The 22,662-nt window shown below is 41.1% G+C and overlaps 1 protein-coding gene across 7 annotated transcripts in view; it reads left to right on the top strand.

Annotated features, from left to right (window-relative positions):
• TRPS1 (transcriptional repressor GATA binding 1) overlaps positions 1 to 22,662 on the top strand; it is a 213,663-nt gene that overhangs the window by 2,524 nt on the left and 188,477 nt on the right. The window contains exon 1 of one of the 7 annotated variants that reach the window (XM_068672535.1): positions 20,551 to 20,851. The exons of 5 other annotated variants lie outside the window; for them this stretch is intronic. The gene's annotated coding sequence lies outside the window, so the exon portion shown is untranslated. Of the gene's footprint in view, positions 1 to 20,550; positions 20,852 to 22,662 lie in introns of those variants that run through there. One more of the 7 variants, XM_068672530.1, reaches the window with a different exon arrangement.

Genomic DNA, 22,662 nt, shown 5'->3' with positions numbered 1-22,662 from the left:
TGCCACATAGCACCAATAGTGCATCATTGCCTACCTACAAGTGAATCCTCAGACTGTTTGTGACAACAGAAAGTCTCCTTCACCTTTTTAAGACCCAGAGAAATTAGATACGAGAAGAGCAGTCAGCTCATAATCCACCCTGCTCTGTCTGGTTATCACTTTTTTGTTGTTGCTGCATATAATAACTTTTCTCTGTTTGAAACTTTGCATATACGTAGTCACAACAAAGTAAGTAAAGGGCAAAGTTGCATCAGCTTTTAAGTTTACATGTTTTGCTTCTGATCCTCTAACAGTCTCTAAGTAATACTGGGCAATTTTTTTGCGTGTGAGAATATGGCTTTATTTTTTTTTCTTTATTTCATAGTAATGTTAATAAAGGAAAAAAAATGTAAATGATAACTTCAGAGATCTGAGACTTCTTTGGGCATCAAACACTTACAATGCAGCCAGGTTATCCTCTTATATCCTCCTTTAATGCTTTTGTAGCATAATTTATACTGTAGCTTTGTGAGTTGCCTTCTGTCTTTATCGGCGATCGAGTAAATTCCGTGTTATTTTATGAGTCCTTAGCCAGGATTGTTGCTCTATCATGCGTCGTGTATTGCTCGTAGTAAACTTTTATAGTATGCACTATTATCATGCGTGCTCTGGCTGCGTGTGAAGAATATTATTATTCACATATTGTGATTGTGCATTAATAACAGCGTAGTGCTAATTCCTCTGTGTGGACTGGGGTGTCTGTAAGATGCAATGGTTGCTTGTTAAATCTCTGTATTTCAAGCATATTATATTTTAATGCTAGTTGACACATAGGGTTTTATATTTTCAAAGCATTGTGCAAACAATGACTAATTACTTTCTGTTCATGTGAATTACCTCTTTTAGCACTTTATCAGGCACTTGCTTTGAAACAAAACTATTTTACATTACAGTGCGAAAGAGTTAAAAAATTAGCAAAGACGTGTAGGAAAAAACCAAAATTTTAATTACAAACAGGCATCTTTGGGTATGTATTTAAATTTTTCTTTTTATGTGGAACTTTCCTGCTAAGTTTGGGGGGGGCGTGGATGTATGAATATTTATGTCTCTTATAAACTCTTGACAATATTTTAATGTAATAATCTTAATAGAAACCTTCTCAGATCTTAACTGCAGCCACACTGGCAGTATCGCTTTAATAAAGGTTTGTGGGTAACACCAAATATAACATTGTGAGAAAGTTTATGGTTAAATATTTTTGAACATGACAGGCTGGGAATCTGACAACCCTTTTTGTTAGGTGAAAGTAAAGTGGAAATAAATTACATTTTTAATACAGTTTCAGTTAAAACAAACTGCCACCTGGTAGTAAAAGTATTGGCCTTGAACAGAAATATATTCTGATTAAGATATTCTAACTGGTGTGTAAAATGAAGCCATTCATTCAGCAAACTGACAACTTTCCAGTTGGTGTTTGCCCTTGCTTAATTTAGTTTCCTCCACACAACTAGTGAGGTAGTCTGGGTCTGTTTTTGGCAGACCTGGGCAACTGTAAACTCAGGCGTTTTGGTCCCCAATACTACACCTCGGGAGGTAAAAAGCAATTGGTTAAAAATAATAGCAGGCAGGGATAAGAAAAAAAAAGACAAACACTTTCTTCTTTTTCGTTTCTGAAACTTTCTGAAGTTCTTACCTAGTGAGAAAACAATGCTATTTTCAAATCCTGGTGATTAATACTAAAACCAGCGTAGTCTGCACCCATCTATTGTATAAATACCATTGCCTGTTGACCTTTGGATACATTAATTACAGCATATCTGGTCTAGGTTCTACTATTTTTGTCTGTCCAGAAGATAAATAAAAGTGCCCTTTCCAGTCCTCCTGGAGAAGGAGAAGAACTTTTTTTCTGGGTACTGTCATGAATTATGGAGTTCGTTTTCATACGCTCTGCCAATGAAGCTCTCTTTTTCCTTTCAAAAGATAAGCCTGCACCCAAAGAGAGAATATTTTCCTACTCGAAGACTATTTTCAGTTCAGTTTTTATTGCGTGTAAAAACTTTCTAGGCTTTGCTTTTTTTGGAGTGTGTTTGCTAATTAAAAGAAAAAAAACACACTTAATGAGTTATATCAGATGATGCGACGGATTAAAGCACAATTACACCATTAAAGCGCAAATGTTTACAAGGGCAAGACATGTAACTACACTTTTCAGATGATGCTTATTATTCTCTCCTTGATGTAGGCTTGCACCTAATCAATAAAGGGCCTAGCAGAGCCGCACTGCTGAGCCACTTGTATACGTGCCCAGAACTTAAGAAATGCCACTTGGGGGAAAGGAGGAGGGGGGGGGGGAAGCGGTGGCATCCGATTCCGACTTTTTGTCATGCAGACCAAGGCTCAAATTAAATACGGAGCGATGGGAGAATAAATACGATGGTCTCAATTTAGTCCCTAGTGGACATTTTGTCCCAGCCCAGAAGCGTTGCACAACTGAGCACCATTCCACTGGATGCGTAGTCCGGAGTCGCAGGAGTCTCTGATTTGGCGTCACGGGGTTTAGAAGACTGTGATTTAGGTGAACTGGCATAGCTGTGTGTAAGAAACTTTGTTTAATAGCCGTCTATGTTTTATTCATGTTCTGTGCTATCGATTTCTTATTTTCTAGTACCTTTAAAGTGGTTCTTTAAAATTTAATAATAACACCACTGGTGGAAAATCCGTCTAAGAGTGAATAGAAAATGCTAATCTTTCTATCAGTGATTTTTATTATGAGCCTATTGCGTTAACTAAGGATTTTTACTCCTGCTGTGGATTTGTGTGCATGGGTTTAGAAAATCTGTAGAGGGAATAGTTTTCTCTAACGTGCATAGCTGCCACGGCTGGCGCTGCTGTGGGACGCTCCTGTAGAGCCCACTTGGCTCCATCCTGTAAAGTTTGTTGGGACTTCTCCGTGCTCGTGCGGGACGACTGCGAGCACAGTGGTTACAACGGGATTATTCCTGTCTTGAGAATAGAATTATTTGGAATCACACAGTTTAGTCCCAATAGTCATTTTTTTTCTTTCTCTAGCTGCAGTTCACTCGTATAATTTCTCGTAAGTCCGCTTTCTTTCCAGGCCCAGATTGACTTTTATTTTTTTTCCCCTTTAAATTTATTTTAAAATGTTTAATTTTTAAAATGTTACTAGCCCTTTAAAAACCTGTAATAAATGCTTTACAAGTGGCTAGACACCTTCCCTGGTGGTTTAATTTATACAAGCAGGAAACTTTCTCTCCTTCTTTCTCTCTCTCTTTCTTGTTTTCTTTAAACCAACTGACGTAATGCCAAACTTTGCTTTAAAAGAACAGACAGAAGTAATTGGTAGCTTTTAACTTTTAATAATGTTCTGGATTGGTTTTAGTGGCCAAACTGCCATTTTTTTAAAATTCAAGTAAAAACGGGCTTGTGGCCTGAGGAAGAAAGGCCCTGTTGATGCAGTTATTTTTATTCTTGTTTTTCAATCTGTTATTAAAAATCTTTCCTGCTGAGCTCTGCTGGATTTCTCCAATTGCTCTTTGTGATGGCTGGTGCATTTCAGGTTACGGTAACTTAAACTGTTTTCTGATTTATTTATTTATTTATTTATTTTCTTTTTTTTTTTCTTCTTTCCCATGGGCATTTGGAGATGCTTTATCCCTCTTCTGTTTTGGCTTGATTTCTCCCCCCAGCCCTTTCTCCTCTCACCCAGCACCCAAAGTCTTCTTTTGAAGAAACAATTTGTTTTGATTTGGAGAGGAATAATACCTTAAGCATGCCTTTACTGACAGTTCAATGAATGTTATTTTACCAGTACGAGAAGGTTTTACACCTGTTGTTGACGCTGATTGGGAAGATATTCACTGTCTGTTGCAGGAGATGGGAGATTCTATCTGAAAGAGCAGCCACTTTCCGTGCTCTCCACCTCATATTTTAAAACTAAACCAGGTTTTAAAATATGTTTAGTAATAGTCTCCAGTGATCTGTATCTATAAGGTGATATTAGGAACAAGAAAACCCAACAAAAGGATTTTCTTTAATTGACTAGAATTATGAAAATGCAGTGTGCTCTCTTTTCTTTCTTTTCTTTTCTTTTTTTTTTTTTAATTTTACTTTTAATTTTTAGAGGTTTCTGACTTATTTCCTTAATTTCTTTCCTACCTCTGCTCGGGTTTCGAACGCAGGCAAACTTTCTACGGTAAAAGACGGCGTTGGGCAATAGACTTTCTTGACGAAGTTGACGTCAGGACGACTTCATAAGTTGGCAAGTAGGGAAATCTTTCAAAGACCAAGTTGGCTTGTGCCAGTTTTTCCTTCCTTTAGGGGAGACACTCCACCCAGTAGGAGGTTACCCCACCCAATGTGGAGAGCTATAATTCAGTGGCAACACTTTAAATGTCAATCCTCCCTAGGGTTTAAACCCCAGACTTGTCTTGCCTCAATCTTTCTATTTAATCTAACATTCAATCTGTTGAAGTAACATCTCATCTTCATAAGCACTTTTTGGGCCTGATCCTGCAGTTCTCATTCTTGAAAAATACGCATTGACGTCAGGGGGACTTTTTGATTCGGTAAAGCTGCAGGATTGGCCTCTGCAGGGCTGTGTGTGGCTCTGTGTGTCTGGAAGGAAGATTGTGTCTGCTTGATGAATATTGTATAATCTGTGTTGTTACAGATGAAATTGTAAAATGCTTCCTTTGTAGTCTTAAAAATCCGAGGAAGTCCTGGAGCTCTAATGCTCTAAAACAGATCTTCAATAAGCGAAGTGTACTTATTTTTATTTAGTGTTTTGTCAAATCAACGTATAAGTTTTAAAAGTTCCAACTGTGAAGAACGTCAGGCATTTCTGACATTTATATTTCCCTGTACCACACTGTAGACATTTCTGAGTGCTCTTTTGGCAATGCTTTTCATGCTCTGATGGAAAATGAACATTGCAGCTTGCATGCAGTTCAGTGCCTGCAATAGCCATTGGGGGACTTAGATAAGACTGAGAACTCCCAAGGAAAAAATAAGTTTTGGGGTGTTCTCAAAGTCAGTACGAAATTTTATATGAACATTTTACTTCATTGTGGCATCAGTTGTCAAGCAGCCTTTTCAGATTCCACGTTATGTTTAGTCAGATTGACAGTGCAGAGGGGAGTATATAATCTGATACTGTAAAAATGTTACAGAAAAAGCACCGATGTGTTCATCTCTCTGCATTTTGAAAATATGCCAGTGTTTTGAGTTTACTAATGTATCTGAAGAAACGTCTGTAAAAGATGATGTTAAAAATCATCAATGTGCTTATGTTTCTCAGCAAGATTTACTTAAACAATATGCTTCAGTTTTGCCTCAAACCATTTCAAGCCACCTCTGGTCCAAGAATGTACCAGTTCTTGGTTCCTGGAAGATTAAGCATGACAGTTTCTATTATATAATGAACAGCAGTATTGTTTGAACAAAGGTAACATATTTTGATTTGTGTACTTTTTTTTTGGCAGCTGGCACTAGTGTAGGTCTAAAATGAGTGGTGATCTAACAGTGTAAATATCTGAATGTTCTTGAAACACACAGAATGGATGTAATGTGTTTAAATCATTGAATCTATCTATCTATATTATATAGAATGTGTATGTATGTGTATATACAAAACCGTAAATGGTGTGTTCTGCTATCTGTAGCCTTCAAATGTGTATCCTTTGGGTATTCCTGACCTACTTTGCAAAGTCTGCAAGTCTGAAATACATACTAAAACTTAAAAAATTAAACATACAGCTTGGCAGTTCAGAAAAAAAAAATAGAGAAGTGTGTGTGGGGGGCTTCTAGTAGTTAATTAAAAAAAGATAACATACTCAGACAGATATCTTGCAGATTACTTTTGGATGTGCCAGGGACTTTATTGGGACCATTAATAAACAAAACAAAAACCCAACAACACAAAAAACAAATTCCCAACTGATATTTAAAAAAAAAAAAAAAGGACTGAAGTAGGTACCACCTACTTCATTTAGGTGAATATCACCTAAAATTCCTATGTGGTTTAATGGAAGCTAAATTAGTTAGAACAAAGCAATTTTCTTTGGGGTAGAAGGTTTTCAGTGTTTTCAAAGTGCGATTCTTTTTAACTTTCTCATACGCTGATCTTCAAGCACAGGCTGTGAGCATGTGAAACCTCATCCAAAACTTGCTATGCAGATGAAACGCTACTTTAAGAATTCAGTTAATAAAATAATTTTCCTCCCATTTCAGCTTCCTAAACTGAAGATAGTTAGCTTTTCTACTGAGAGTTCTCATTATTGGATATATTAAGTATACTCATCATGCATTCCCTAGCTGCAGCTACAGAGGATAAACCAAAAACACGATACACACTGCTCATTGCCGAGCTTTCTCCTCCTGCACATATGGATGCACAGTTAATAAAGTAAACTTTGCCCCAAATACCTGAGGCAAAAGCTGGTGAAAATAGATGGGCCTTTCCATGTGCCTTGCAGGTGAGCGGTGTCTGTGAGGCACGTGGGAGAAGGGAGCCCGTGCCCTGGCACCCAGCTCTGGATGCTGAGAGCTGGGGGCTGTCCCTAGAGCTGCCACCTCCCGTTTCTGCTGTCACAGCGGTGGGGAGAAACAGCAGGGCAGGTCCCCACGTACTGCAGGCAGGTTCTCTGGCCTGCTGCAGTCACCTGAAATTTATGCCATCTGATTAGTCTCCTTCCTGCTTTTTCAGGGCTGGAGTTTTCTTTAGAACTAAACTGCTTTTTGCATGTTGTACGCATCATGGAAAAAAAAAATAATAATGGATTAAATTAATCCTGTAATAGTTGTTTGAGCATACTGTAGCAATGTAAATAATTTTGTGGCATTGAGCTCATATTTCCAGTCTTATGGGGGGGAAAGATCAGAAGTTATCAACAACATATATCTGAGTCATTCAGCTACAATAAATCTTCTAACAAACACCCACCCTTTGCACACCCAGAGATACTCTCCAAGACTGTTGAAATTCTGCACACACCTGTATCTTACGTGTAAGTCCGTAAGCATGAATAGGAGATGTATCTTCAGCTGCAATCACATAGCGTTGTTTCCTCTGCTAAGCTACAGCAATCAAAATAGTCGACGCACCAAAAGTTAGCTTCCCATTTGTTTGGTGCTGGCTGCAGAGCCCTCAAGGTTGTCTTCTTCCCTGGAAGATGTCCCGAGGAATCGTTAATTGAAAAGAAATGCAGGGTATGGCTCTGTCGCAGCTCAGGATACAAAGCATTATGCGCTTCATCTATATCAGGTCAGAAGCAATCGTGCCTAATCCGCTTTTATCTAGGTATCATTCTGTCATGTGTAAGGTATGCTCTGCCTTGTTGCCTCTGCTGCTCTGCCTCTCCATGTCTCCCTCACACATACCGGTCTCCCTTTGGCTGCTGCACGCACATACATACACTCTAAGAATACGTGTAAATTGAAGTCCATCTGTGTTGCATTTTTTTTTTTTTACAAAAACACCAGTGTTTGTATTGTTCTTTCTCTGAGCCCTTAATGAGTTTAAAGATTTTAATGTGACTTAATGAGGGTTCTTATTCTATTTCTGACACAGAGACTAATGAGGGAAAAGTAGAACGAATTGAAAACCAACTTTTACTTGTGGTTAGTTTCATGATGTCATCAAATGCAGGATATTACGAATCCTGGAAAAGTTTACAAATCTAGGCAAGGGTCCATTTTGCATCACTGCCCTTAAGTTGTTTATGACACGAAGTTTGCTAGTAAGAAAACAAAGGTTAGCATTTTTTTTCATGTTTGGGCTGGTTTGATTCTTAGGTGAATGATTTTTATAAAAGTGAATCTCACCTGATTTGCGTGCTTACCTGGGGGAAATTCAGATACTTCTAAAGACTGATGAAAACCCTCTGATTGTGGATCTGACGTACCCCAGTACTTGGACGTGACTAAACTTCTGCTAACTTCATCTACAGTGAGTTGGCCAGTTTGCTGATCCTCGTCAGAAAACTAATTACATTTCAGTTTAACAACTGTGATTCTTGGGGATCAGTGCTGTACTTTGGTGCAGTTTATTACTCTAAAGCAGTCTCTCTGAACTTAGAACATTTCCTAATGCTCCGTAACATGTTTTGGCCTCTCCGCTCATGATGGTCAGTACAGGCCTTTGGTGTGATCACACTTTGGTCTGCCACCTTTAAAGGAATTCTTCCAATTGGAAATCGGTTCACTGCCAAATCTGGAATTAAAAATACAAAGTAGGCTTACACAGGGCACCTGCTTCTGGGCCTTTTTGCTAATCACTGGGTTCACAACCCCGCTTTCTTCTTTTCTCTCACCAGCAGTTCTCTGAATGGCTCAAATAAATAGCAGCAAAGTTCCAGTATTGCACTTATGTCCATGTAGGCACACAGTGGCCCTCAGTATGTGACGCTGTGGACATCAGGGTATTTTAACAGGCCAAGGGAAGCAGCGATTTTCATTGTCTACAAAATCTGGTTATGACGTGACCAAACTGGGAAAAGTTGCAGCACAGTATATATGCTTTTCTATAATACCTTTTTTTTTTTTTTCTTTTTTTCCTTTTAATAAGCTATTGTTGGCATTTTTAACAACATGAGATAAGCAGGCAGTGGTGTGATTTCTTAGATTGTTGTTAACCCTTCGTTCTTCTGCTCTTGCTAGACATCTCTGAACTATGATGGATTTTATTGCGCCCTCTTTTCTTTTTTGCAATTAGTTGTTGGTTTTGTGTTGTTGACTGCAACATGAGATAGTTCAAATAAATTAATCAGAATTTGAATTGGAAATAGGGGCATTTTTAACCAACTTTCTTGAGATTATCATGCAAACAGAAAAAGAGAGTAAGTTGTTCGGTTGGTTTTTCTGTATGTATATATGTGTGTTTGTGGTTTGTTTTTCTCTTAATGAAGGTTTTCATAATTTGGTAGTTCAGCAAACATGAGTATGTTCTGAAAATATTTCTCACAGATGGCAGGTCTGGGTCGGTAGCTTTTAGGCAGACAGTTTTGTTGCTACGTACGGAGTCTAGAGCTGAACACAGTTTTCTGGAGTTTTAAAAGCATTGGAAAGCAAGATTTATTGGACCTTAAATATCCCAGTGGTGCAAATTTATTTGGTGTTCATGGCAGTCCCAGATTAACTTTCCTTAGAGATTTGCTGTGGTACTGCATTATCTAAGGAACATTTAAAATGGGTTTGCCTGCCTTTTTTTTCTTCAGGCACTTGTCAATTTTTATTTGTGCATAGGAAAATCAGTACTAACAAAGATGGTCCACTACTGCTGCTGAACTTTATGGTACGAAGCGTTTCACCTCGATGGGTCAAAAATAAGAATCTGAAAAGCTGGCATTTTAAAAGATTTTTGTTTGAGCAGTGCAGTGCGACAGTGGCTAGTTGTCAATGGGAAGGAGCGTAAAAAATAGTCACAGGAGAAAGAAGAAGGCAGCTGTGGAATTTATTTTACTGGGTTAAAGGAGACTCATGGCTAAGCAAGCTTTACCTTCTTGAGTTTTCAGAATTTATTACTCAAAAGACACGTCTGAATAGAAAGAGAACTAGGATATTGTAAAATCCATCATGACACAAAGTGCTATTACTGCACATGAATACAATTTATTTATTTTTTCTCTCCAGCAAACTGTGACTTCCTTTGTCTTGTCAGAAGGAATTTCAGATGAAACCTTACCAGAGTAAGGCTGCCATAAACCCCAGGCTCGCCAGCTGTAGCTGCGTGCAGTGCAACACCGGCCGTGGCAGTTTGCACCATGCTACTGTGCTGCTTTCGTTCAGGAATGGGGCTGAAACTGTTGCAGAAAAGTGCCTCCACGTTTTCTCGTTTTCTTAGAAAATGCACTAGATGAAAGAGGGAAGCGCAAGGAGAACAGAGGGTGCACTCTGATATATGAGCTGAGATTATGGATGTTGTAATGCCATTTGTTGTTGTAGGATACTACAGAAAAATCACATTGGGACCAAAGTTCCCGTGGATTACCATGAGATATTTATTACCATTTTCCTGTGTTTTCCCTGGTTAGGATCTAATCCTTCTGTGTCTAGAGCAGCTTGGAGTTAAGAATTTGTCCATTCAGAGAGAAAAACCTTGCCAGCTAAAGGATTTTACTATTTCACTACCTGTATTTATTTATTTCGAGCCCCTCACCTCAAATTTCCCAGAGAGAGAGGGCTGAGACCTGAAGGGAGAGATGGGGGACAGGGAAGCTGAAGGAATACCCAGGGCATGTATCTGCCCAGTAAATAGCATTTACTGATTGCTGTTTACTGCCAAGACGATTACAGCAGTTGTGTGCTGGTGGAGGAGCCCGTACGCAGCCAGTGCACAGGAATGAAGTGAGGTCGAGTGCAATTCTGAGGTGACTAAAAGGTTTGCTTGTGACATACTTGTAGCAAAAGCCATTTTCGGTTGCCTGGTACCCTACCCAAACGCTGTAATTTTACGAGTGACGCATTTGATTATGAGCAGCCATCAAAAGGCTGCTTATGGGCATCTTGTTTGAAAGAAGAATGCGCCTGAGTTAAATAGTCACAGGTCAGATAAATATGTTGATCTGTCCTTTTAATTCAATGTCTGCAGCTTCGTGCCCTATTTCAACTTGTTTGATATTTATTCAATTTTGCAGTTTATTTGGAAGTGCGCTTTCTGCAGAAGTGATGCAGCCCATGCTTGTGCACTCCTTGCTTGGGCAGAGCTTCCGTTCGCTTCCTTGGGAGTTGGCCTGTGCCAGAGCTGCTGCTTTCTTTTTCCTTGATAGGGAAAGTACATGCTTAGTATTGGGGTCCCCTCCAAAGCCAACTTGCTGTGATGAGCAGTTTGCTTCCTGGCGAAAAGACTATATTCAGTTTGTTCTGTCAAGTTTTAGTGAACAGTATGAGTGGGTCTTAATTAGAGCTGACAGTGAGGAAAAGGAAGGGATTTGGGGCACATCTTACCTCTGTGTCAGGCGGAATAAGGTATAAAAAGCCTCTGCAGAGCTCGCTTAGTGATTCGTTGCTTATCATTTTTCATGATGGAATACGCATGTAGAAAAAACACAGAAGTTAATGTTTACTTTTTGGATGCTTTATCGTCAAGCAAAGAGAACTGACAGTTTCATGGTTAAGTGCCTGAAGTTGTTTTTGGCTTTGCAGTTGTTGAATTAATCACTGCAAAGCTAACTAATTGTGTACTTTTTAAAGATTTTTTTTCCTTTTAATGAAAGGGAGATATTTTGTTCTTTCTGTCTTTGGAGCCTGGTTATCACATTAACTACTAGCAACGAGCCCTTTAGCTTTTACTTTCTTGAGGTATCTTAGGAGTCATTCTTCTAGTAGGTGGTGAATTTACTTACAGATTTAGTTATTTATGGATTTCAGAACTGTGCTATGGAATGGGCAGATGCATTTTAAAGCATTTTTTATTTGTGTAGAAAACACTGGATCCTTAATTATGTGTTTACAGCTGTTACTACTGCTGTTACTTGGGTTTATGCAACAGAAACAGGGTGTTGTACTGAGATGTTACTGAGGCAGAATTTGGAGTTTCAAGGGATTTTTTTTTTGTCTCTCTTTTTTTTTTTTCCATAATGTTATATAGATGGGCAAAAAATGACATAGATCTCATCTTTTTAGCATGCTTTGCATCAGGGTTGATAGAACTGCAGGCTACTTACTCCCTGGTTTTAAAGAAAGATGAAAAAGTCCTTGGAAAGATTAACTTTATTTCTGGCAGCATTTTCACAGAATTTTGTTATGGCAAAGACAGAATCAAAGGATGAATGGACAAAGTTGGGATTTTTGCCATTTGGTTGTGCTTTTTTTTTTTTTTCTGAAGCTGTGTAAGCTTTTTTTTTTCTAATAAAAATTTATGTAGAATGCGGTGTTTCCCACAAGAGTACCTTCACAGATTTAGCATAAAGAAAATGCATTTTAATTCAAAGACACTGGTACATTTTTTAAGGCTTTGAAAGCAGTAATCCAACAGGTATATAAGGCTGTAATGATAAACATGATGATTATTTGTATCTAGCATTGTTAGAATACATGATTTACTTTAGTGCATGTTCAGATTAATTTTATTTATTTAAGATATCCAACCTATTCCGCATTTTAAATACAAGTCTCTTGGCTTTTCAATTTGCTTTTTTTTTCATGTCAGCTGGCTCATTTCAACGCGTAAACAAAGGTTTCACTTCAAGAACTTTTTATAATTTAAAAAATGTCTAATTGCAGTTGGAGAGTCTGTGTATGTAAGGAAGTCTGCGTGTTGGATGGGAGAGGCTTTAGTGAGACTGCTTGTCTTGGGGGTCCCCAGTGTCGAAGGCAGCACTAAAGACATAGGGAACCGTGTACGCTGCCTATTAATGTTGTCTGCTTTCGGCACTGTATAAATAGCATTGCAAATACACACCTGCAAAGTGCCTGCAGTGACGTGGACATTGCACAGAGCCCCTCTGTGCACTCACTCCACAGTACGGATCTTCGCCTGTATCGCATCTCCCTAACCCGGGCAGCATACTGCAGCTGTTGTTTCCCTCTAGTAGGCGTCCATACAGCAAACACTGCGAAACCAGAATTTGGGGATGGCCTTGGTGCAGATCGTGTTGTTGTACTGTTAGCTGGTCTTTTGAAACAAGCCTGGTCCTCCTTCTCCCCACGCACAGCTAGCCACACGAGGTGAGCTGGCTGTTGATTGAAAATCCAGGCTGATCCTCTGAGCGGGGAGGACGACAAGATAGGACTTAAATCAACGTGAGGTTTCTTGGCTTTCCCAAAGGGCGGCAGAGTGAAAGGCTTGTCAGAATAACCCATTGTTTCTGTCAAAAGTCTTAAAACCTGGCAACTCCACGAACCCGTCCTTTAATCCTGCCGCAGTAACAGGGCCCTCGACCCGTTTGTGCTTTCCCAAACTCACTCTCTATTTCAGCAGGCATCCACGCTGAGGCTGTAAATTCTCCCCTTGTGTTTGCATATACACACACACAGGGTAGCCCAAAATCTAAATATGTGCTGCCGAGTGCCCGCGCTCGCCAAGGCTCTTTTTCTGCGCTGCCACTTGGAGCCCGTTCAAGCGTGTGGTGGAAACCCACGGCCGCGTTCGGGGCCCGGGCCCTCCAAGTTGCGGGGGAGGCCTCTGGCTGCGGGACGGGCACCCAGGCCCTGGCACCTCCACAGTGGTGGCTGGGAGCAGCGCCCAGCCTTCTGTGGTGCTGTGAGGGGCCCAGAACTGGATGCTCGGGTGGTTCTTTGATCCCCAGAAAGGGACGGGGACAGATTTCGAGCCCCTCTCAAGCCCCTCACCCCAGTAGGGTGGCTGAACTTCCCATTTAGGGCCGCCCGTGGCGGCTCTGTGGGGTCCCTAGGGAGGGAGCGGAGCCACCATCTAGCACCAGGAGGACAGGAGAGACAGGGATCTCCTTTTTAAAAGAAGTTTTTTTTTTTCTTTTTTTTTTTTTTCTCACCCCTATTCTTTATTCATAAACCTAACGCAGTTCCACAATTCCCAGACATGTAAAGCTGCAGGGCTTTTTTTGTTTTGTTTAAATCTTTCTGAACCAGCCAAATTTTTGGGGTTGGCACGAGGTGCAGCCAGTACCCATGGCCTTCCAGGGCTTGCTTGGTCTAGAAGTCTGCAGATGTTTTCTGCTGGATCTGGCTCTTAATGAACAAAAAAGATTTTGGCATGCTTATTTATTTATTTATTTTCAAGGGGAAAATGTGGTTTAAAATGTTGATAATTATGTTTTACGTGAACTACTCAGACTTTATGCGACTCTATGGGAAAATGAATGCTCATCAATTTAAAAAAAAATCTTCTTTATTCATAAAGCATTCATATTTAAAGTGATCTTTTTTTCTCTCTTAATGAAAACAGGGTTTGGGGAGCATTACAAATAATTATTTTTTTTAATTACATATAGTTCTGCATCAGAGTTCTTGAAGACGGCCCACTGTGATCCTCTGGTGAAAACACCAGGGCTTTTCAAAAGCTTTTTAATTACCCATTTTTACTGCTCTTCTCTTCGCAATATACACCCAGTAACTGAAAAGAAGAAAAAAGAAATTCCAGGAGGGATCCACCTACAGGTGTGCATAGGTCAAGCACATACTTCTCTTTCAGAATGATTATTTTGCTTTTCCAGAGATCAGGCAGTACTGCCCACCATCAAAACCCAGCTCGCTTGCTCTTGCAGAGGAAATACTTATCACAAAGCTGCAGTGCATTTTAATCAAGGTTCCCAGAGTATTTTACAAACATTAATTGCCTCTTACGGACAGGATGAAGCATTGCACCCATTGTACTGATGGGTGAGCCAAGGCACGCGGAATCTCAATAACTTCTGCAGTGTCACCATGAGCCAGTGGCGAGGCTGTGAACAGAGCGTGGGTGTCCTCACTACTGTGCTGCTGAGACACCTCCCCTCCACCCACCAGTTTTACTCTCTTTTCTTAAAGACGGATTTTTCAGACCCTGACTTTTTTTCTTGCATATTGTACGGCAAGTGCTATGATTGCTCCTGTGTTGCTCTGAACTTTAGGGAAAGCAGTGTGCGAAAATGCTCTTAGTTTATGTGTTACTGAGTCTGGAAGCCCTGAACCTTACGTTTTGCTACTGCCCTTTGTGGCTCTGCTGGACCACTGGATTCCCCCCCAAAATAGCGCCTGTTGTGTTCATTACTGATGTTTCACCGCTTTGTGAGTGACAGAAAGAATTCCACTTTTCAGCACAACAGTTCACCCACTAAATGATTCCCCAGCATGATACATGCTCTGTCTTGTATTTAATTATCTTGTAATTATCAAAGCAGTAATGAAGTTGTGCATAAGAACTGTATAGATCAATAAAAACAGCTTAAAATTATGAAGGAGCACTGACAGACTAGGAGCCCAACTGCTCTTTCAATGTTTGTTCCATTTTTTTCTGAAAAGCTTTTGACTTTTTTTTTTTTTTTCAAAACAACATCAGGAAAAAAGGATTTAAAGTTTTTGTTGTTTATCCTGAACTGATGATGATCTTGCATACATTCTCAGTGATTTGCAGAAGGCTGTGTAAGTGCTAATGAAAGTTTGTATTGGAGTGGCTGCTAAGAATATGATCATTGTTACCAATTTATTAACACCATGAAAGATTTCCTGTCCTAAAAAGACTGCCAGCCAGCGTCATAATCCGGAGTGGGCAGAGCCATGTGGTAGGTTTGACTGAGCCCCTTTGACAATTATATCATTTATTTAGCTGTCTATCTTTAGAAGTCGGGAGGCTAAGCTTTGGTTTCAGAGGCATGCCGAAACTCTCGCGCTGCATGCACGGCAAGGGCAGTGGAATACCAGAGTGCTCGCTTGGGCTTTAACTACTAAATAATGTGGTTGCACATGACACAACAAGAACAGAGGTATAATCCTGCCCTGTGAAGCAGGTCACATGTTCCAGGTTCTCTCTGTAATGTATGCAAAGTAGCTGCTTAAATCATTACGAGTGTGTAAATCATCTTCTTCATAAACAATACCATCAAGGTACAGTCAGGCAACATGTCTCTTGTGGGTTGACTGGAGCTTGAATTTCCTTCAGACGTTGAGGAGGTACGTCAATGCATGAGAAGCAGATTCATCTGTTGCTGCAGTGTGGTCTCTGCAATGTTTTGGATTTCTAAGATGAATATGCTAAGGCTGTCTTCTTCACATTGAATCCTGAAGTGCAGTGAAAGGAGGAGGATGTGAATGGGGCAAATGCAGCCTATATGATCCGAGGCTACCATGAAAAAGTTGCTCCTTTTTCCGCTGGCTTTGTAAGTCATGCAACAGATACCCATTTATTTCTCTGCAAAACTTTAGTAAGTATTCAGAGCTCCTGTTATGATGTATGTACGTGCGTTTGGGGAGGAAAAGATTTCTTGAGCAGTGTATTAGGTTCATATCTTCTGTTTTAGCCACCATTCTCCTGCTTTTGGCACCTTTTTTTTTTTTTTTTTTTTTTTTTCCCTTCTGTGTTTAACATCCTGGTCTACTTTCTATAACTCCTAAATAATGCCCCACACCTCTTTAACGCAGTCCTCAGTGCTGACTCGTTCAGTGGTGAGCGAAACTGAAAGCGAGACCTGATCTTGTTAAAAACCCTGCTGTGCTTCTGGATACAGTATAAATGTAGTAGTAGTAGTTGTTGATGTTATTACTGGAGTTTGTGTCTTTTGGGGGGAGGTGGGGAAGGGTAGCTGGACTGTCTGCTTGCCTCCCCACCCCCAAATGTTGCATTTTGGATTACTTTAAATAGTTGTTTGCGATGCTTTTATTGAGGTGAATCATGTTTTTAATGTCTGCTTTAAACACGCGTGAGTTCATACCGAGACAATGGAAGCCCTCTGTCATTTGCTGTCACGTAGTGTTTGCGCAGCACGCGCGATGCCCCTTGTTTTATAAACACAGGTGGACCTCCGCAGAGCTCCTGCCCCACAGACGTGCGAGGACAGGCGGTTTTGGGTCAGGAGTGAGTGCGGGTACGGATGGTGGTGGCCCCACGGGTGCCACCATGCCCTCCTTTTGCCGGGAGCTGCTGGCTCCGGGTCCAGCTCCCCAGGAGGAGCCGCAGAAGAGCCTCGGTGCCACAGGGAGCCGGGCGGGCTGCACCCAGGGGTGCTCCCCACCAGCGCCTATCCCGCATCCTCCAGCCGAGCCGGGAAGAGCCACGCAGCCACCCCACCGCAGCTCCCAGCGCATGTGGCAACAAAGCGAAAAGAGCGAGGGGGCATCCCCAGCGCGCTGGCAATTTGCTAAGCGCCCGAGGGCGAGCAGCTCATTTGCATGGCAAAACGCGCAGCTCGCTCCTTGCCTTTCTTTTGGCTGCGGGGCCGGGGCTGGAGGGGGCGGCAGGGCCCGGGCAGGGCTCGTCCTGACGGGATCCGAGGGCTCCGGGGCCGCCCCGAGCAGCAGCTCCCGGCCCGGCCCCGCACTCGCCGCGGGCACCCGGCGGTCCCGCAGCGCCCGGCCGCTGCCCTCACGACCCGGCCCGGTCCCGGCCCCCTTCAGGGCTCCCCGTCGGGGCTGGGGTTTTGGCTGGGGGCCTGCCCCGGCATCGGGCACGGCTGGCAGGAGCGGGGCGAGCGGCTTCGGTCGGCCCCGAGCCTTCCTCCTGCAGGCGGTGGCCGCGCTCCTCCTCGCTGCTCGGGGGAGTCGGTGCCCTGCCCGGGCTGGGGAGCAGCTTTGGTGTGGGGAGAACGGAGAGAGAGAGGGGAAAAAAAAAAAAAAAAGGAAAACACTCTCTGCTCGTGCCTTTTCAATAGAGATAACTGTTATCTCTTATAAAAGTCTACATAAGTGTAGGTAATTGCCGGCACTTGGCTCGGGTACAGCGGAAAAGCTGCGATCAGCAAACTCGTGCTGCGCTGTGCTCGTGAGGGGAAGTTACCGGGCGGTACGGGGCCGTGCCGGCCTTCGTGCCCGCGCTCCCGGCCTTATTTACAAGCCTCCAGAAAGCCCCTTGCAGTCCTTAAAGACTTCCCAGTCCCGGGAGGGGGCTGCCAGGCTGCAGAAAGAACAAATTTTTTCGGGGTTCGCCCTTCAAACCAACCCTCCCCCCCCCGCCGCCTCCCCGGCTGAGCCCGACTCCTCACAGGGCGCTCTGCGCGGGGCGCGGCCCGGGGGGCGAGGAAACTCGGTTATTTCTATTTAATTATTTATTTATCTTCCCCCGTTCCCCGTCTCAGCTCGCTCTCGGGACCATGGGGCCGGTGTACCCTTGAGGTACCCAGTGCCTTATCGCAGGAAGCCGTGCGGAAGGCGGCGGCCGCCCCCTCCCCTGGCACTCCGGGTTGAAAACCACTTCTTCTGACCTCACCTCATGGGTACACATTGTAATAAAGAGGCTGTGAGGCTGGTCAGTTTGTTTGGTAAGAAAAAAATCCACACCGAGAGGGAGATTTCGGGATAAAATCCAATATTTCATTATGCGGGATCATTTGTGAGGAGCAGTGCCTCATGAAAAAAATCCCGTCTCAGACTGGTAGCCCTCACTAGTTCTGTTAAAAACTCACAGAAAGGAGGTCCTTATATATTTGAATTATAAGATATTTTGTTGTATCTCGGTATATAGAATGGGCATTCCAAGAAGCCCAGAGATGAGCCTTCCCTTTGGAAAATTAATTCTTTAATTTATTTGTTTCCAAATTGTGGTCTGCAGACACATATAATCACGGTATGATACCGATCTGCAATATCATATCATCCAGTTAGGGGTTTTAATTAAAAAGTTTGATGTGAAGGCTGCGTAGTGGTTCCCTGCTATGTTTGAAGTTTGACAATGGTCCATGATCCAAAAATTTAGGAAGGTTCGTTCAAGAGAATTATGGTCCTAGATCATTTCATTTTGCTTTCATTTCATCCTGTAATTTTTTTTTTCTTGCCTTTCAAACATGATTAAAACCAATGAGAAAGGAAATATTTGAAGTGATTTGCAAAGTTATTTGATTTTTATAAAATTACATGGTGTGATGTGCTGTATGTGCCAAACTGCAGACAGACTTTCAGCTCATAAATTAAGTACACTTTTTTGTTCTGGTTTAAGCCCATTGAGACTTCTGCCAGTTAGGTTTTTCTCTTCTGTGATCATCATGCATAATAGTCTGATGTTGCAGATACTTGTAGGAGCATAGCGAAACTGGTAGCATCATGTATGTGGTTTGATTTTTAATGTATAGCATATTAAAGCATATTTTCTATCCCAAAAGATGTTATATGAGACTACTGCAGTATATATTAAAACAGTCACTGGACTCCTAAATAGTCTAATGTGAATAACAAAGGTATATAATAATTAATGCTTAAGAAAAAAAAAAAAAAGAAAAAAAAACAGAAATTCCTTTTTAATATAGATAAACCTGTATTTAAAAATACTTTAAAATATTTACCTTTCAAAAATAAGACTTTCAGATTTTGATCTGTGCCAAGGTTTAAGTCTACACAGCTTGATGTACTGTTTGATTGTGTTTATTTACCTATTTGCTGCCAAAGTTTTAAATAAAGTCACACCACAATCCTGGTGGAAATGGCTAGCTAACACCTGCAACCAGCTTGTGGAAGTGATTAAACTGTTTTTTGCCAGAGGCTTCCTCTGCTGGTGCAGGGACACTGTTTTCTTCATTTTACATTCGGCTCAGCGATGCTCATTTTCAAAACTAAGATTACCAGGAACTGGAAAAAGAAAAAGAAAAATTAAAAGAAAAAGCTGATTTGCCTTTCCCACTCTGGATGAAAATAAAGCGTGAGATGATGAAATCTTACTTCTAAAGTATGTGATAAACCAAAACAATTGGATGAACAATTGTACAGTGAACAAATCACACATGTAATTCTTCGTTTAAATTAGTTTTAAATGCAAAACAGGTTTGTAAACATTTTTTTTTCTTACTTGCATACCTCGGGCATCATTGAACTGATGAGCAATACTTTAAAGGGTTTTTTAATGATATTTAATTTAAATCCAGCTTTCATAAACCCTAAAAAATACTTATTTAGTAAATACAAAACATGGAATGAAAATTTTAATACGTATCAACATAAAAACATTTGTAAACACAAACTGCATAACGTGTACAAGTTACCATCCGAAGGAAGACTCCTTCCTTTGGTTGAACAGCTACATTTAGTTACAGCTGATATCTTGCAGTTATTAATGACTGGGTCATCACTTTTCAGAAACACAGTGAAAACATAAATAATCTCTTTTAACCTCATTGTTTAGCGTATGTTGAAGTTTTTGGCGTGCCAATTTAAATCATGATTAAAACTGATGATTTGTAAATTGCTATGATTAAAGTCTATGTCCGTGTAAATAACCATCAGTGCAAAAATGCAATGAATTTAAAATACATCGCGTACCTATTCCTCTTTGCTTTTTGAGGGATTTGGCACAAAATCATATTATTTCATTAAATCATCAATGTGCTGCACTCATTAGAGGTTGTGCGGCAGAAAAGCTAAGCGCTATTTCCAGATTACATAAATGTTTTTGTATTTTCCAAATATTCCCTAGTTGGGGTATTATATTAAGTCAAGTTGATAGTATCTTCTTCCTTCCTTATTTTGAAACCCCGAGCAGGTTTTTGATCCTGGTCTTCAAATTCTGGGACCTGCAGAGAGTCAGCCAAAATGATTTCTGTAATGAGTGAAAATGCCAGGGGGAATGAGTCCAGCCTGGAGTTCTTAATATCTTGAGCAAAGACTATGGAAATAAGGATGTATGTTTTGAGATGAACACATTCATTAATTAGAGCGCATTAAGAAAATAACACCAAATCTAGAAGACCTCTTGTAATTAATCGTGGCTTTGCCTGAATAAAATCCACCTCTCACTTCCCCAGTGCCTGTTGCAGTAGACGGTATGAGATGCTATCGGGGGGAATTACTAAAACTTTATGCTCGGTCTGAACAGGCCCTGGGGTAAAACAGTGCCAAATGAAGACCCTGGACCACTGAGAACAAGTGTTCAGCTGAGAACTATTAAAAGAAAAAAGAAGAGTTGTCACAGCTGTGTCCTTTTAAGGTCAGCACCAAGAAGAAGCTTGTCAAGTTGACAGAGGGAGATGACTTACTGATGTAACCCAGGGCAAAAGAGATAAGCAATAAAAATAGTATTACGTCTCTATTTGATAGAGTGACTTTTCCTGTCAGCTTACATAGAGAAACAACCCAGAAAATGCACTGAGTTAGTTACTGTGACAGTGAACCTGATGCATCACCTGGAAATTCACTTGGGGCAGTTGTGCTGGGTTTTGGAGCCTGTATTTTGCAATTTTTATCAAGGACTTAGGTAAATCAGTCAAAATACACCAGGACTTAATTTCATTGAAATAACCTCCTGGAAGTACTAGGTGAAAAGGTAGGCGTAAACTGGTAGCTAACTTGTGATGGTGTTGCTCCTTGTTAGTATCCTTGTAGGGTGAGGTTTCCTGGTGGAAGGGGAAGGCAGTGCTCAGTGTGGGCTGGTTCAGCACCTCTACCTCTGGTTCTGTAAGGGGTAGCCAGTTCTTCTGTGCATTTTAAAGAAGTTTGTAGTCCATACGAGCTAATAACTGCCTTTCTAGTCTGAACTCCTGTCTAACATGGTGTTCCAAATTCCACCTGGAGTGTAGCTTCTGCTGTGTAATACAAAAGCTGAATATCATTAGCATATCTTTCAGAAGTATAGTTTCAAAGCATTTTAATGACAAGGAAGGCATTGTAATCCTCCCTGCGTGTTATTTAATGAATCAGTTTGCTTGCAATAATGATTTTACTTTTCTGAAGACAGCGCTTCCAGTTCCTGGGAGATAGAGATTGTTTTCTGGTGATTTTTTTGTTTTGTTTTTGTTTAGTCTTTTTAACTACTCCTTCCTTTATGTACAGCTTATTTTCATTCACACACACCGTTTCTGATGGTTGCCTCTCCAAGTGGCTTTCTCCCTCCGCTCTGATAAGGAGGGCTCATTGCTCAGGTGGAAACGCTCTTGTGTTTGGGTAGAAAAACCTCCAGCTGAGGAACTTCAGTGTGGTGAACTGCATGGTGTTTGTGGGCTGTGGTCAGATTCAGGCTCTGCTGTGGGTTTTTTCAGGTGTGTGACCCTTTGTGATTTCTGAAGGACTCAGGCTTATTCACCCCATGCGCCCAGATCCAATTCCAGCCCTGACAGGGAGAGTTGAAGGATTTATGAAGGCAGACGAAGGGCTGGAGCTGGGCTGAAAACGTGCTGGAGAGAAGCTGGAGCTGCCTTCTCCAGAGAAAGCAGCTTCTGTCATCCAAGTCATCTAGAATACAAAGTCCTGCATGTTACCAAAGGAAAAAAAAAAAACAACTCATGTGATATGTTGGGCAGAAATGAGATCCAGAAAGGCCTGCCAAATCGTGGCTTACCAAAAAGCACTGGTTATAGCAGACAGTATGGATCATAAATACACATTTAAATGGGTTTCACTGTAGCAGGAAAAAGAAGTGATACTGGTATGGTGTGCCATTGTGGAGGAAAATGCTCTTACAGCAAATGGCATGGTGTTTGCACAGCTAAACCAAAATAATGTGTGAAGTTTGGTCAGGCCCAAATGAACCCCATAAAAGGCTTTTTAAGAACTGTACTGATTGTGTTGGTCAGCTTGACCACAGACGGCTTCTCTGCTTAGCCATCTGTTTCCATCTTTGTTTTCGTATGGTGAATTATGTGAAAATAGAGGTGTTACAACTATCTAGAAAGATGGGATTGCTCAAAAATGAGCAGGGTGATGGGCGGAGAAGTTGGAGAAAAAGCTTCCATTTCCTTCAGTAGGAAAACCAGCAGCCATCAACTTTAACCTATTTGGTTTCATCCAAATAGATTAATTTCAGTAGAAAACCAGCATTCAGAATTTTAACAAGTGTTGTGTTTTACCGAAAAGGAAAAAAAAAAAAAGAAGCAATTTCCTTTTTTAGTGACCAACAATCTTTGCTTTTTGTGGTTTTTAGAAAGAGGGTGTAGTCTGAAACTGCCCGCACTCTCTCCAGATGTATCGTATCTGTAGATCTCTGTCCCACTCACACTCTGTACACAATTTACTGAAAATAACTTTTTTTTTTTTCTTTTTTTTTTTTTCCCTGCTGTTAAATGTAGCTGTATTTGGATTGTGCCGGCAGAGCAGCGTGGGGAATCCTGGGTTATTACAGTTTGTGGTATGTCTTTTGTG

Source organism: Anas acuta, chromosome 2, assembly GCF_963932015.1.
Source record: "Anas acuta chromosome 2, bAnaAcu1.1, whole genome shotgun sequence".
NCBI classification, from domain to species: Eukaryota; Metazoa; Chordata; class Aves; order Anseriformes; family Anatidae; genus Anas; species Anas acuta.
This window is presented reverse-complemented; position numbering and strand designations above follow the sequence as displayed.